General features: G+C 34.6%; 1 pseudogene; it reads right to left on the bottom strand.

The window, feature by feature from the left end:
- Positions 1–6,291: 6,291 nt before the first annotated feature.
- Positions 6,292–10,985, bottom strand: LOC107963176 (ATPase 9, plasma membrane-type-like; annotated as a pseudogene).
- Between the last annotated feature and the right edge of the window lie 4,259 nt (positions 10,986–15,244).

Genomic DNA, 15,244 nt, shown 5'->3' with positions numbered 1-15,244 from the left:
GACATTGAATATCAGGTGGGAGATAAAGTGTTTCTTAAAGTTTCGCCTTGGAAAAAGGTACTCAGATTTGGCCGTAAGGGCAAGTTGAGCCCGAGATTCATTGGGCCGTACGAAATCTCCGAACGAGTTGGTCCGGTTGCGTATATATTGATTTTGCCCCCTGAACTTGAAAAGATTCACGATGTCTTTCATGTTTTGATGCTTCGAAATTATAGATCCGATCCGTCACATGTGATTAATCCCTCAGAAGTTGAAATTCAATCTGACTTGAGTTATGAAGAAGAACCGATTCGTATCCTAGCTCGTGAAGTGAAAGAGTTGCGAAACAGAAGGGTTCTGTTAGTTAAGGTGTTATGGCTCAAACACGGGATCGAGGAAGCTACTTGGGAAACCGAGAGCTTGATGAAAGAACGATACCCAAACCTATTTACCGGTAAGATTTTCGGGGACGAAAATTTCTTAAGTGGGGGAGAGTTGTGACAGCCCAAAATTGACCCTAGTCGGGAAGTGGTTTCGGGACCGCTAAACCGAGTCACCGAAATGTTTGAATGTGATATTTATTGTCTAGAATATGTAATTATGAATGTGTGAAAATTTCAAGCTTCGATTTAGTCGATTGCATGTGAATTTAGTCAATAGGACTTATGTGCGACATTTTTGAAATGTGATAGGTCGAAGCATAAGGACCTATTAGTGCATGAAATAAAAAGGGGGGACTTGCATGTCAAATTCCCCCCCTAATTAGTAGTGGCCGGCCATGACAAGCATGGTAGACCAAGTGTGATGGGCAAGACATGTCATAGACATGTTGTGTTGGTGCATCATGGGTGGAAAAAAATAAAATAAGGAGCATGGGCATAAAATAATAAAAGGGAATATGATGAAAACAAAAAAAAAAGAATGTGTGGTTGTTTCCCCCCCCCATTGTCGTGAGTTAAAGAAAAGAAAAGAGAAAATTTTGTTCATCCTTTTTCATCTTCATTTGGCCGAAAATTCTAAGGAAGGAGGAAGGAGTTCTTGCTTCATGTTTGGTTTGGAAGAGGATTAGGAGGAGGTTTGGCCATACTTGTATCTAGATCAAGGTATGTTTGAGGTTGTGCCATGAGATTCATGCATGTTTTAGTTGCTAGCTTGAGTTCTAATTAGCCCATGGTTCAAATCTTTGCTATGTCATGGGGATGATATTCGGCCTAGGTAGATTTTGTGTTAATGCCATTGCATGCTAAATATGGAGCTTGTTAATGATGCATGTGATGGTGGATTGATGATTCTTGAATCTTCTTTTTAGCATTTTTGAGTGAGCACATATGTGCATTGGTTGCTAGATGAAGAAGAATCGGCTAGCAAGTTGTGTGCTAAGGCCGAATATAATTTTTGTATATTAATGAGTAATGCATGTGTTAAATTGATGGAAAGGGAGAGGATGCTTTACTAGTGTATATATGTGTGTATTAGCCAAGTTTTGAACTTGAAACAAAAGGGTGTTTAGTCAATACAAGTGACCATACTTGTAGAATGTATTAAGTGTTGAAATCGGCCCCAACATAGACATGCATATTCGGCCATAGGAAGGAGATTGGTGTTGCATGTATTCGGTTAGAGGCAAGCATATTGATGCTTTTGTCTTGGCTTAGAAAATTCGGCCAAGGGGGAAAAATTAGCTAAAATGTTGAGTTTGATTCATGATTCCGTACATATGTGACTTTAATGTCTAATGTATAAAAATGGGCTAAGTGCCTTGTGTTCCTCTTTCCGATGCTCAAATGATTAAATCAATTTATTTGTTTAATTAAGCTCAAGAGCAAAGGGGAACTAAATCCGATAAAGGGAAGGAAAAAGTGGTCGAATAGCTATCGGAATCGTTCGACAACACCCGAGGTAAGTTCTTGAGTAAAAGAGCTTAAATTATGATTTGATTAGATATATGCAAATCAAAATCATGCTCTTTGTGTGTGGCTATTGAGCCGAAATTGCAAGAATGATAAGTGTCTTGTGTTCGAGTTTTGCTAACGAAAACGAAATACGAATGTGCCATGATTTATTGTTAAATGTGCATGGTTATTTGAATGATGTCCGGGCTAAGTCCCGAAGGCTTTGTGCTAAGTGACCATATCCGGACTAAGATCCGAAGGCATTTGTGCGAGATACTAATTCCGGGCTAAGCCCGAAGGCATTTGTGTGAGTTACTAAATCCGGGTTAAGTCCCGAAGGCAATTGTGCGAGTTACTATAACCGGGCTATGTCCCGAAGGCATTTGAACGAGTAGCTATATCCGGTTAAATTCCGAAGGTACGTGATTTGGGAATGAATGATCTTGCTGTAAAAATTTCAATAAATACTCTAGAAACATCCCAACATTGAGGTATGTTTCGTATGTGCTTGAATTTAGTTGAGCCCTTACAAATAAGTATTCGCTCAGTTGATAAACGAGCTACCGGCCTTTGGCTAAGTTGATCTTTTGTGTATGTACATAAGGGTTGGTAATGTGAAGCAAGTATGATATCGAAAATTTGTGCATATGAAATTATCCGTTTAGCTATATGAATGCTATACTTTTGCTGTGCTGGAATTCCTTGCTCAAAACTTACTAAGCATAAATTGCTTACTCCGTTTCTTTGATCCTCTGTTTTATAGATTTTGGTTCTCCAGCTATCGGACTCGGGATTTTGAAGTCGAAGTCGCCCACACTATCAAAGCCCCCCCCTTTGGTACAATTTTGGTTGAACTTCGAAATGGCATGTATAGGACTACCCGTTTGTTGTGGGTCATGGACCCTTTGGACTTGTATAATTTTGGATAGCCATGAGAAAATGGCTTATATATGTTTGAGTATAATGTTATAATCATTTGGTGTGGATATGCTTGACAAGGATTGGTCATGGGAATGGTTAATCACTATCATAAATTGTGCTATTTATGCAAAAAGGGCTAGTTGAATCATGGAAACTATGAAATAGGTAAAGTCTACCTTAAAGGCAGATGCTGACAGCAGCAGTGATGTAGATTTGGAAAATCACTAAAAATAGTAGGAATGGAATTAAATAGTGAATAAATTATGTAAACGAACCTTGATGAATCTATTTTCATAGGAAAGTAACAAAACAATCATACGGACAGTATGTTAAGAGATATTCAGGTTCTCGTGAGACAGGGCCAGAACAGTTTCTGGATTTCCTGTTCCGACTTTGGAAATTCATTATAAATTAACCAGAGACAATTAGGAGTCAAGCCATATATGTATAGATTCCTATCTGAGTCTAGTTTCTATAGAAACAAACGGAATCAGTATTGAATCCCTGTACAGGGAGATATCCAAGTCGTAATGCGCAAAGGTCAGTGTAGTCGATCCCTGTAACGTGGGAGACTTTGACTAATAAACCGTACTAATTGGCCTAACCAAAAATTCTAGAAAAAAATATGTAGATGGGCATATGAGTTTAGTTTCAGGGAAAATTTACGGAACTGGATTCCGAGTTTCTGAACTCAAGATATGATTTTTAAAGCGACTAGTACGCAGATTGGCAGTGTCTGGGAAATTTTTTTTAAAAGTCTGTTAACACCTCGTGTTCGACTCCGGTGACGGTCTCGGGTTCGGGGTGTTACACGTATAGTTGTGAACACTGACTAATTCCACATTTTTTATAATAGTATTCTTATTCTGGGACATTCACATATCGGGAGGCGGTTAGAACAAAACTAACCCTTAAGTTTATTAGTGGGTTCTAGTAATTGGGATGCTTAATTTCTTTTTTTTTTTCTTTTTGGATTTTTTTACAATTTTTTTATTTTTTTAGTTTTAATTATTTCTTAAAAATAAATTATTATAATTTTCATTATTATAATTTTTATCTTTTATTTTTAGACATTTCAAAAGTTTATTTTATTTTTTTATGAAATTATACTACATAATTTACCTTTTGCGCATGTGGCGCTTTCCCAATGCTTTTTTTTTAATAGAGGAAAAGGTTAGATTAATTGGTATAACAACATCCAACTTTAGGCATCAAATCGAATAAATAAATTTTTTAATTATTAAAGTGATATTAAAATATAACTTTGAGAGCTAAATAAACATTTAAACTTTTTTTTAATGAGTTTATAATTATAATTACAGTACAAATTTACAAATAATATATATTCAAATAATTATAACTAAAAACAACTTAATTCAAAAGTATAACTAACTGAAAATCAAAATACATCTAGATTTAGGGTGGGTTTAGAGCGGCGGTGCGGTGTGTTTAGCTTACTTTTTGTCTCACGCTATAATATCGCTACAGTATCCAATCTCATCTCCACCGCTATTTTTACACTAACCGCAGGTAAACACACCGCGTATCCAAACTCACCCTTGGACCAAAATATATTTAGAAGGACAAAGTGCATAGTGCCAATAATTTAAAAAAAAATTGTGTCAAACTGGTAATACCTCTAGATTATACGTCCAAATAGTTTAACCAAATTATTAAATTATATTATAAATTCAATATAAAAAATATTATTTTAATATTAAATAATTATTAAATAAAGTAATTTATCAGTAAAAATATGCACAAGGATCACTAGTTTTTTTAAAAAAATTAATGATATTATCTTCAATTTTTTAAAGAAGGGTTAAAATATGAACAAAATGGCTACAATTTTTCAGTTGTCAAAATAATTTTAACAAAAAAAAATTTAAAATTTTGTTTTTTAGTTTACAACCAGAGTGCAATTATAATACAATTACAAATACACATTCAAGTAACTTTAATGTACAATCAACTGTTACAACACAAATGGACTATTTGATTAATCACAAAATAGAATCAAATTATTAAATTACAAATACACTAAAAATTAAAACAATTCAAAATAAGATTAATTAACTAAATTAAAACTCACACATAATGACAATACTATTTAAATCGAATCAGAATGATTGATCGAACCGAAAATCGATCATACTGATTTGAAGGGAAAGATCTTTTGCACCAAAAACTGCTTTGAACCACCAACAGTGGACCGGACATATTGGTAAAATCACGTAAACCGGTTTTTATATTTTATTTTTTGCCGAAATTTCTATCTCAACCTGGAAAAGAAACTATATCCATTTAAAAGCACCAACCTTGATCCCTTAAAAGTTACTAAATACAACTACCCAACCCAGTACAAAAAGTTTAATAACAAATTTGGTCATTAAAATTTAGATGTTTTTATTAAAATGACCTTAATCGTATTTTTAAATTTTTTTTAATCATCAACTTTTATTTTTTAAAATTATTTTTTTATAGATTTAATGAAAATGTCGTTAAAAAGTTATTAAGTTGATGTGAAATTTTATAAGTAAAATATTTTAAGTGAAATATAATTCATTATTTATATAACCTAATAAAATAATTATATGTAAAAAATAATAAAATAAGTAATTCATGAACTTAAAAAAATAACTCTTAATTTAAAGAAAATAAACATAATTATTTTAAAAAATTAAAACTTTTTTTAGATAATTATGTTTATTTTTTTAAATTGAAATCTTTTTTAGATAATTACATTTATTTTCTTTAAATTAAGAGTTATTTTTAAATTTTATTGTATAATTTATTTATTTTATTATTTTTGAGATGTAATTAGTTACCAAATCCAAAAAAGCAAATAGACAAAAATTTAGCCTTTATGCCTTGTTGCCGTTCGTCTTTGCTATGATTCTGTCTAGTCTTCTCAAGTCTCAAGCTAAGCTTGCCCATCGTCGTCGTAACCAGTTGCTGCTGTCGTCGAGGTGAGGTCTCAGCTGCTTGCTTTTTTTTTTTTTTGTTAGCTTAGCCTCGGGACTGGGTTGTTAAGGGGTGAAAAGAAGAGTACAAGGGTGGGAAACATCTGGTAAATGAATTTGGGTAGAAGAGACGACTGAGATCTTGATGAATAAAGTACAAGAAGATAAACAGACAGAGATGCAATGGTGCTTATGCTTTTCATTTTTGAAGATGTAAAAGGAAAGTAGACAGTAGGCAAAGAAGCTTCTGTTTGTTTGGGTTTACTTTGAAATTGTCATGGGAAGCAAAGGCTAGATGACATCCATTATTATTGGTTTTCTGTATTGGTTGTTTTTAAGTTGTAACCGTTAATATTTTTTTGAAGCGGTTAAATTAAAAATCTATAATTTGACTATTCGATTGGTCTTAAATATGACAAACAAAAATTGGTTTGCATTACCAGTTCAACGATCTTCTATTATTAAAGAATATTTTGAAGTGATTGGATTGTTTTCATCGCTGTGGTTGGAGTTTTGAAGAAAACACAATTATCATGTACCAAAATCTTAGGGATACTTGGATTATTCAAAACATTATTCCAATACCATGTGTTGGCCCTACTACCAAAAAGAAAAATGAAATACATAGGATAGATGCTGATTTAAGAAAAAAGTTCAGCCTTATTTCTACCCCAATCTCTTCCGGCCTTCATGGGATTAATAATAATTAGCTTACAACAACCCCTGTTCCACATATTCTTTGTTACTCAAACAGTATAGTGTTGTTGAATGGTATCAATGTCGAGTCCTTTGAGCTTCACTACGGATTCAACGTGTCCTTTGAGTGTGTGAAGCTCCCTCAACCTGGTCAAACCCAGAAATAGTGATTATGAATATGGGTTGTAAACCCTAGAAAAATGTGATTATATTATATCCGAGTGGAGTCAAAGTAAAGAATTATCACCTTGCAACTTCGGCACGCTTCCTGGCTTGCTCAGCAATCTCCGACAGTTCTATATAGTTGCTCTTCTCGGTCATTTCAGGAGGTGTCAAGCCATGAAGGGTGCGTTGAGCCAATGCCCATTGTGCTTCCCTCTCTCCTTTTCCGTAATCCTTCTTTGTTGTGAAGGCAGTCTACAAATTTTGATTGTGAGATTAAACATCCAATAGGATCACATGGAAATTAATTACCACTTCTTATCCTTCACATTGGGTTTACCTTGTTTTGAAGCAAATTATTCCAAGCTTTTCCACTCATGGCATAGCGGATTAAGAACTTGATTACATCAAGTGGGAAGTAAAAGACTACACTGTAGATCCAGATTACACCCGGCCAACCCCATCCTATGCCTTTGATTCTTGCAAACCCCCAGTTTGCATAAACTGCAATTACAGTAGCCACCTACATGGTTGAATAAAAACAACAATTATATTCCACCAATTTGAAGTGGGATTTTTTTCTTTATTCATTTTTTGGGGGTTAGGGAACTCACGAGTTGTGCCAAAATGAAGGCAATCACGAGCAAGAAACCGGGACGTTCGATGAAAGACCAGCTTCGAGAACGAGTGACGAAGATGAGTGCTTGACTCACTATGCTCACTTGGAGGTAAACAGCAGCTGTAAGCTCGTCCTGATTGTGTCTAATGGATCTTACACCAAATTTATCCTGCAATGAATATCATCCTTTAGTTTAGCTTCGCAATTTGATTATGCTGGTTTAAGGAGGCAATAAAGGGTTTTTGCATACAGAAAAGAAGTTCGAGTCATTCGCAGCCCAGAAGAAAACAACAGTCATGCAAGCTAGATAGGTGCCGAGGACAATGCCAGTGCAAAAAATCTCCTTGAGCTTCCACGAGTCAGGCATTGGAGATGGCTTAACCCTGTCCTTGGAAATGGTCATAATTGTTCCATCATTGAGTATGGCTATGATCAAAACCATGAAAGGTGAAAAATCGAACTTCCAAATAAGTGCAAGGAGCATAAATCCCAACACGATTCGGATAGTAATGGAGACAGCATAGATGGTGTAGTTTTTCATTCTCTGGAAAATTGCTCTACTTGTCAGAACAGCACTCACAATCACACTTAGTCCTGGTTCTGTTAAATACTATGTCCGACGCACTACGAGCTGCATCGGTTGCATCATCGACTGCAATCCCAGTATCAGCCTTCTTAAGAGCTGGTGCATCATTCACACCGTCTCCGGTCATGCCACATATGTGCTTTCTTTGTTGTAGCCTCTTCACAATTTCATACTTGTGCTCTAAGTTAGCCATTAGTTAAAACAACAGTGATAGATTTCTTTAAAGCCTCGAATTAATACCGGACTGTGTTCAATAAACTCACCAGGAAAAACGCCTGCAAAACCATCAGCCTTCTCGATAAGCTCATCAACGCCAATTGTATCTAATGCATCACCCTTATTTTCACCAAAAAGAACTGATGATGGATACATGTTGGTTCCCATGCCGAGCCGGCAACCAGTTTCCTTTCCAATGGCTAGTTGATCACCTGTGATCATCTTGACATTGACACCAAGACTTAGAGCACGGCGAATTGTCTCTGCGCTATCATGCCTTGGGGGATCAAATAGAGGCAATAAACCCACAAATTGCCATGGATCTCCTTGGCCATCCTTGGTTTTCTCAGGCACTTTCTACAATATCAAAATGTTTATTTCATAATAAGATTTTCTTTCCATTTACTTGAGAATTCCATATATAATTAAGGAGAAAAGTAGCATAGAAAGTTACTCGTTTTGCCACTGCAAGAGAGCGAAGCCCACGATCAGCAAACTTAGTAATGATATCATGAGCTCTCCTCTTCGCATCATTTCGGAGGTTACATAGTTCAATAATCTGATAGGGATGTCAAATCCTAGGTATCAACATAAGAAAATAACTTTGTTGATAAGAAAAGCATTGGTACGATGGTAAACCAATCCATTTACCTGTTCTGGAGCACCTTTGCTGACTCGGTGCCAACTACCATCAGCCTCGATATATGTCATGGCTGTACGCTTATCAACAGGGTTGAAGGGAAAGAAATGAACTTCTGTAACCCCTGCTCTGGCCTGCAAAATAAATTTCATGTTACCAGTTGATGTATAATGATGAATAGGATTTATTTTTGTCAATCTTGACACTCACCTCCTTGGGATCACCTAGCATTCCAACAATACAGGCATCAATAGCATCTTGGTTCTCAACCCGGGAGGCCCTTGCCGCTAGTAGAAGAACCATTTCCTTGTCAATATTGTCCATGAACACCTGAAATTTCACATGATCATTATGTGACATGATCAGTGCAAAATCAATATGCCATAGTAATTTTTAAGTTTTAATTCAAGAACTAACCTCAATCATGCTCTTGTCCACTGTAAGCTTGTTGAGAGTGAGTGTCCCTGTCTTATCACTGCAAAGTACGTCCATTCCAGCCATTTCTTCAATTGCTGTCATTCTCTTAGTGATGGCTCCTTGTTGTGAAAGCCGGTGAGATCCGATAGCCATGGTCACAGATAAAACTGTTGGCATGGCAATTGGAATCCCTCCAATGAGAAGCACCAATAGATTATCGATTCCATCTCTGTACTTACGGCGCTGGATTGGATACATCACAACAATCTCGATAAGCATCCCTACTCCAATTGAGCATATGCAGAAGTTCCCAATTGCTGTCAGCACCTAATAAAACAACCGTCATCCATTGCACATCATCAGGTAACAAGTAAAGAACAAGTGCAAGTTCCAAACTTGGAAATACTGCTAAGTACATTAAATCTTCTTTACCTGCTGGAAGTGCCCTACGTTATTGGTGCTATCAACAAGGTGAGCAGCTTTTCCAAAGAAGGTGTGGACGCCAGTGGCAATAACGACAGCCTCAATCTCACCTTGCTTTACAGTCGAACCAGAGAATACCTCATCACCTGAGTGCTTATTTACAGGCAAAGACTCACCGGTAAGAGCAGACTGATCAATCTTGAGTGAATCACCTTCAAGAAGACGTGCATCTGCAGGGACAATATCTCCCAATTTAATACTGATGATGTCTCCCGGTACCAAAATCGCAGCTTCTTGCTCGTTCCATTTTCCATCTCTTAGGACCTTCAACCATTCAAACAAGTAAAAAGGGTTAGAAAGGCCTTGTCCCCCTTTTCTTGCAACACAAGCAATTTCGACATTAAAGTTTGTGAATATGGTGTTTGCAAGTTATTTTTTGGTATCCTTAAGCACCTTGGTTTTGGGAGCAAGACCAGCCATAAGTGCAGCAGCAGCATTTCCTGCATTATTTTCTTCGATGAAGCTAATAGTTGAGTTGATGAAGAGCAATGAGACAATTCCAATAAAATCTTGCCAATCTGGGGGTTTGCCCTGTCATTTTATCATACAAATACAATAAGAGATTGCTTATTTAAGCCTATTAGTTCAAGTAAAAGAGAGAGATGAGTGTAAACATACTCCTCCATTAGCCAAAGCAATGGCCATAATAGCAGCAAACTCCATGACCCATGAAAAAGGATTCCACATAAATCCCAAGAACTTCAGAACCTTGTTTTCCTGTTTAATGTTAGAAGTTTTTTTTTCCTTTTAGTTTTATACATTAACCTAAAAGCAAAAAGGTATAAATTAGAAAACTTTTGCCTTTTTCTCTTCAAGTTTGTTGGGACCAAAGATTTGAAGCCTTTTTTGGCCTTCTTCACTTGTCAGGCCGTTCCTGGTGCATTTCAACTGTTGAAACACTTCTTCAACGGGAATTCGCTCCTGCAATCACCACGTTCGAGTTTATATATATATATGTAAGTATAAAAGATTAGCCTTTTTACACGGAACACTTTACTGGCTGAATACGAGGGAAAGAAATACTGACAAGATCAACAGTCTCATTCTTGATTTCTTCCAAGCTGATGCTCTTATCCGCCATGTTTCTCTCTGATTAGTTTCCCAGGAACATATAATTAAATTAAAAGAAAAAAGAAGGAAATGCAGTCTCTTTATTTATCTTTCCATGCAAACCAAAAGTACGTTATAAGTTATAAAGTGGGAGCTGAAACTACTCTCATAGAAACCCACATCTTTTCTTTATATATGTTGAGCTTTGTGCGGCTTGTTTTTAACTTCTACCTCAAAAAGAAAAAAGTAATTAAGAACAACTTAATAACTAGGTATTATTATGTTAATTTATGGGGGAAATTTAAAGTTTATTACGGTTAAAGCAATAGTACAAAATATACAAAGTGGAAACTCAAAGTTAAAGTGGTGTGTTGGTTGGGTTATCTATATAGCTGAGCTTTGGGAAAATTCGGGACCGTAAATGAGCGAAGGAGCAGGAGAGTCCTTTGGTCGACGCTGGCCAAGTCATTAGGCTATAAGCTATTTCACTATGTATTTCTTTCTCTCTCTCTCTCTCTCTCTCTCTCTCTCTCTCTCTCTCTCTCTCTCTCTCTCTCTCTCTCTCTCAAACCATAAAACTTGCCAATTTGTTGGTTCAATAGTTTGGGATGTTAACATTTACGGGAATGGTGGAAACAACCTAGGGGCCACTTGTTATGTCATTTTATGCATGACGAAAAAGGGAGGATTTTCGGGGTCTATTCGAATTGCCAAATTATGATAAATAACATAATATGTTTAAATGCTTCACACTCTCTTCGATTGTTTCATGATCATTCTCAACAAATGAAAGCATAATTCTTTTTTATTTTATTATTCCCTAAACTATAACCTTATTCTAATTTTATAAAAATGCTTATTCTAATAAAATTACTCAATAACAAAAACAAAAAATCAAATTAAATAAAAATAACATGTATTTTAAGTTTTTTTTAAAATAATATGGACAAACTAAAAACAATTTGAGTTAACTATTTATAAATATGAATAAACTCAAATAAAATTTGTAATTCATATTCTTAGCTTAACAAAGTTGTGAGGAACTTTGACTATCTATTCCATATAGTTGTCTCATTCCCCATTTGAATAGTAATTAGGGCAAGAAATTGGGGCAGTTAAAGTGTTTATATTTTTGTTGGTATTTTTTACTTGTATAACTTATGTAATTAGTTTAAAAGTGTTTTTAGTAATAAAAAAAAATTGTGTACAAAGGGATCTAGATATAATGAGATTTTAATATTATCTTTTGGATAATATTCTTGAAGAGAATTAAAGGAAAGTGATTTGTTGTATTTTGGTACATCAAATCAGGCTCTCTCGAACACTTGATTAGTTTGTCTCAAGCAATTTACGAAATTTTTTATGTTTTTTTTTTGTTTATTTTTAGTTTTTAGTATTAATGATTGTTTTTCTTTTGTTTCAATCCTTTTGAGACCCAATTTGGAAAAATTATGCCATTGGGAGTTTATTGGTGTATTTGAGTTTGTGTAGGGAGACATCTATAGCCAAACTATGAGGAAAATTGCAAGTGATGTGGGTATCATGACACTGATGCTAGGATGTTGTGACATTGACCCTCAATCAACTTAAAGGAGAAAAACTTCAATGAGAAACTGATCTGCCACGAATTACACTATTATTTACATTCCTTTTTCACATAAATTTAGCTTGTTTAATAGTTAAATCGAGTCATTTTAGTGTGTATATATATATGTTTTTATACTTTGATTAGTAAGTAATGTCTTTTAGTAGTTTTTATTACATCTTAGATATCTAAATAAGGTTGTGTGGTTATGTAGGTCAAATCGGGACCTAAATATGCCCATGTCACAACACCGAGAAACCGATGTTGCAACACCAAAGACAAAAGAAAAGAAACAAGTCATGGAATGAAGCTGTCTACCGTGTCGTGACACGCCTCCAACTATGTTGCGACACGAGTCCTATGTTGCAACACAATAGGCGGATGTTGCAACACAACTTCTGAGCTGCCCAAAAATCCCTGCACTTAATGATTGCGATTTTGAGGGCAATTACGGTTCTTTTTCCAACATAAAACCTTAATTGACATTGTAAATGAAGAGGCACTTTAGTCTTTTGGATTTTTGCTTATATAAACAACATTATAACTAGATTCAATAGGGGATTGAACATAAAATTATTATTTAGTTATCATTTTTGATTTCGCTCTTAGTTTTTACCTAGTTATTTTTATGTTCGAGTAATTGGAAGATCCTATTCCAAAGTGAGACTTTTATGAGCGGATTTTTTTTGGAATCGCGCTTTTGAATCAATTAATCCATGAACTTTCTCCATCTCTTCTTCTATTCTATTATTTATATATCTTTCTTTAACTTGGTTAATTGATTGTTTGTGTAAATATTAGAATAAGTTTATACTTTATACAAGATCACACATGTTTCAACTGTTTAACCTAATTAATTGATTAAGTAATTAATAACCTAAAATTGGATTTTTTTTCAAGAGTACTTAGTATACTAGGAAGTAACGCCCCTAGTAGAAGATCTAGATAGGTGAGACCGAGAGAGTATCCTATTGAGCAAAACTTGTGCCAAGTGGTGAAACAAAAAGGGTATATGTGTGCCTAGGTGAGACCGAGAGAGTATCTTAAGTAGTAATCCTTAGTGAAAATGATATCGAGAGGGTATTCATAGCTAAGGGTGGTAAGTATTGGGTAATTATTGACTTAATTAATAATTAGGAAACATAATTGATTCTAGACTAAGAAGCTCGTGTAGTTAAAATAAAGAATAGGAGAAATCCAAGTAACTTAATGGTTAGATTTACTGTTCATTTACTCTAATTAGTTTAATTATCTTAAATTGGAATTGACAGTACTAATTCATAACTCAATTAGATTAATAATTATTTTAATAGTAGTTTTCTCTGATCTACAATGTAACATCCCGATTTTGGGCCTAGTCAGAATAGTAGTTTCAAGACCACAAATCCGAAGTAGAAATAATTTTTTTTTGTATGTGTTGAGGTCTATGATAAATTTTCATGATTGTATGAAAGTTTCGTTAAGAAATTTTGTTGATAGAGTGTTCAATTTGATTTTTAGGACTAAATTGCAAAAGTTGCAAAATATGTGATTCTAGAAGCTTTAAGCATGAAATAGCTATGTATTACTAACTAGAGGTCCTTAAATAGAAATTTGACCAATTTCTATTTTTATGGACAAAAATGGGCATGAATAAGTAAAATTTGAAAGTTTAGTAAAAAGGGCATTTTGGTCATTTGGTTAATAAAAGAATAAAAAGGGAAAATTAAGTCAAAATTTGCTCATCTTCTCCATGCCATAGCCGAAATTCTAAGGTCACCATAGCTAGGGTTTCTTCAACTTTCAAGCTTGATTGTAAGTGCATTCTAGTCTTGTTTTTAATGTTCTTTACATTTTTGAAGTTGTTATCAACCGATCTAGCCATTTCTACCATTTATTTGAGCTAGAGTTGATGTCTAGGGTTTGACCAATGTGTGACATGCATGTATTTTGATGTTTCATGGTAGATCATGAAAGTTTGATGTGTGATAAACCTCTTTTACTAAGTGATTTTTCACGAAAACACCTAAAAAAGACCTATTTGTAAAATTTGTAAAATGTGTAGTAAAAATCTAATTTGATGAAAAATGTGGGCTGATATGAGCATGATATAGGTTCGGCTAGACTTAGGTAACAAAGAAAATGAGTACATTTCATTTTACGAGCTTAAGGGCTAATTTGTAAATATGTGAAAGTTTAGGGGTAAAACTATAATTTTGTAAAAGTATGGTTTTTGGGCTGATTTGAACAATGTGATAATTAAATGAGCCAAATTTGCTATTATAGATCGAGAAAAATAGAGTCTGACCCTAGACTGGTGAAAGAACAAAGTTGTGGACTAAATCGAATTAGTTAGTCATATTTTGTACCGGGGTAAGTTTGTGTGTAAATAATGCAATATATATTATGTATTTAATATCTTGTTATTGCATGACTTGTACAATTATCATTATGGTTTTGTTTAGCAAAGATTTGATACGATGAAATTCCTGGTTGAACCTTAGGAATAGTTAGGATACAAATGTAATGACATTAGGGTTATGAGTTTAAGTGTAAGACCATATCTGGGATATGACATCGTTATGAGATTTCATGTAAGACCATGTCTGGGACATGGCATCTATATGAAAATCGTGTAAGACCATTGCTGGGTTATTGGCTTCGATATGAGATCCCATGTAAGACCATATCTAGGATATGGCATTGGTATGATTCTATGTGTATGTAATTCCCGAGTATCCTTTAGTATTCCAAGTGGCTCAATGGGTGATTTAAAGACTATGTCAAAGATGTGATAGGTTATGATTATGTGATGCAGTGGTACAGGTATGTACGCAAAACTCATGAGAAATGATTTTGGTTTAAAATACATTATTGGTAAGGATGCAAATGAGTAAGATAAGTCTATGATCACTTGATGATTTTGTGCTAATTTACATTATGTTATGTGTTTGTTAATGTATGTTTAAAGTTTACTATTATTTACATACTAACTTATTAAGCTTAAAGCTTACCCCCATTTCCTTTTCATTTCTTATAGTGTCGCCAAGCTAACT

The sequence above is a fragment of the Gossypium hirsutum genome, chromosome A06 (assembly GCF_007990345.1).
Source record: "Gossypium hirsutum isolate 1008001.06 chromosome A06, Gossypium_hirsutum_v2.1, whole genome shotgun sequence".
Lineage (NCBI taxonomy): Eukaryota > Viridiplantae > Streptophyta > Magnoliopsida > Malvales > Malvaceae > Gossypium > Gossypium hirsutum.
The sequence above is the reverse complement of the archived record's forward strand: the minus strand, read 5'-3'. Positions and strand labels throughout refer to the sequence as shown.